The sequence below is a fragment of the Schistocerca cancellata genome, chromosome 2, assembly GCF_023864275.1.
Source record: "Schistocerca cancellata isolate TAMUIC-IGC-003103 chromosome 2, iqSchCanc2.1, whole genome shotgun sequence".
In the NCBI taxonomy this organism is placed as follows: Eukaryota; Metazoa; Arthropoda; class Insecta; order Orthoptera; family Acrididae; genus Schistocerca; species Schistocerca cancellata.
Genome location: NC_064627.1, coordinates 1,096,164,176 through 1,096,166,702, shown reverse-complemented (window position 1 = coordinate 1,096,166,702; position 2,527 = coordinate 1,096,164,176).

Genomic DNA, 2,527 nt, shown 5'->3' with positions numbered 1-2,527 from the left:
TCTCAAGTCAGGCCGCTCGCATTCATGTAGGTGCTCATACGTGACGCAAAACACACGGATATCTTCTAGAGACACTTTTTACTGCCTTAATAGTTTCGAACTCGCTATCATCATCATCATGTTTTAACTTTAATTTACGTCTTCACTTTTGGTGGTCCACCATTTCCAACTTAGTCCTACCGTATGTGCTGCCGTCCAGAAAATCGTCCACGATCTGAAATTTCTTCCTCTCTCGCCTTCTCTTCCCTTCTACATATTATTTCGTTTTAATAAACCCGCCCTACTTTCGCAATAATTCTTTTCATCTGTGGGCTTGGAAGTGTCGATGCCGGGACCAAGTGGCACTGTGATACGGTGATGTGAATTGAAGGGGATGGCAGAGGATCTGATAAACTGGACGAATGTGAACTGTTAAGGCTTTATGTTAGTTGTACGGGAATGAGAAAGTTCGCGTCTATTGAAGATTGTCTGAGCCATTGCCACTCTCGGGGGCTAAATTCTAGCACCAACGCTTCTTTCCATAAACGGAACTCTTATCCAATTATTTTTCCTGATTTTAATTACATCCATCACATTTCTCTTTACTTTCTACACTATCCATCAAATTTATTTTTTTTATTCTTCGTCGCGTCCACATCTCAAAAGCCTCGAGCTCTCCTCTGTGTTTATTTCTTACTGTCTACGTTTCAGCATCGTACAGGAGGACACTTCATACAAAACCGTTTATCAGTCCTTTCCTCAAATCTTTGTCCACTTTTCTGCAGAAGATTCTCATTTTCTGATAAAATGCCTCTTTCGCCATTGCTGTACTGTGTTCCTCTTCCAGTCACTTTCTATTCTGCTTGCTAATTACTTAAACCCCGCACATGCTCCAATATTTTTCCATTCATATTCACTTTTTAATTTTTTTCTCGGTGGCAGTCTTTCAGTTTCTTTGTACTTATTTTCATTTAGTAGCTCTTTCCCTCACATTCAATGCAACTTAGCTTCCAGCAACTCTTTTCATCTGTTGCTACATCGGACTCATGGTATCTACAGACCTCAACCACTGCATTCTACTTCCCCCTTTCGTACAGTGAATAGTGATCAGTCATATTCTCTAAGTAGAGACTGAGTAGGGTGGGAGACGAGAAGCCGTCTTCTCTCGCTCCTTTTCCTGTTTCAGTCCAAATGGTAGTTCCTCCTCGCACTGTCACTTCCTCTTTTTGATTTAGTTACATTAAGTTAATAAGTCACCTGTTTTTCCACTACACTCTCTTTTCCCTCTTTGTAACTGTAAGCTTATTCCAAGTCATGTACTCAAATGACTTTTTCAGATCTATTACGCAAGAACATATTGCATTTACTGTGCCTGCATTACTTCTAAAAACCAAACTCCTCCTCAGCTAATTTCTTCTGCATTATGTTTCTCAGCGTTTTATTCATAATCCTTATTTAAAAAATCGGCTAAACACCAGATGTGGTTAATTCTCTTCTGTTCACAACATTTCCTACTTTCGAACTAGAATACCATAATCAGATCACAAAAATCTCTTGCAAAATTGTGTGTATGCTCCATTATTATTTCGATAATGACCATCCTGCCTCAAGTTTAAAACATGAAAGATCAAATCTGTTTCTAAATGTCGGCATTTGGAATGCCAGACGTGAACGGAATTACTGGTTGAGCGCACGTGATCTACGTCATTAAGCAGCTCAATTTAATAAGCCAGCGCGTACCCAAACACTTGTCTATTTATATCAGATGCAGAAACTGTCGACGAGCAAGACGCAATTGTCTCATGTGTCGTTTCTTGCAACGTGTTACGTACAAATCTAATTCTCGGTGCCACATTGCTTGTAATTAAATCAACAGTTGGTGTGAGAACATGTAATGTTGAGCACTGTGGAACTGATAAATTGGAACGTAAGACATTTCAAGAAAAGACACAGACTACGATTATGTCTTGCTCGTCGACGGTACATGGCTTCCGACTGCAGGAGGGAAGTGGGTGAGTAGGTGTTGGTTTCTGAAATTGAGCTGTCTACAGATATCCATTACATACGTTCAACCTATAATTTCAAATTTCAAATATAAAAGTGTATTTGAAATTAAATGTTTTAAACTTGTTGCAGGGTGGTCATTATCGAAATAATGATGAATTGTATGTACATATACTAAGCTGTTGCCTTATTTACTGATGATACTGACTGAGTTCGGTAACACAATAAAGAGATAGACTTTTTAGTTGTTGGTGGGTTTTCCACCATGACTTTCGTAAAATGCCATACGGCTGCAGACAGCTATGTATCGAACAAAATTTCATTCATTTAGGAGTTGTGGATCTTTGGTTTTTTCGGATGTATTTGGTGACGACTAATTTCTTTATGCTGCGATACATTTCCTGGCCGCAGAGATATGCTACGTGCTTCTTCAGCCGCATCCGCCGTATTTGATGACAAAATAACACAAACAGTCGGCAATGTTCCCGTGGATTCTTTTCTCATACATATGAAAATACGAGGGTTGCCCAGAAAGTAATGCACC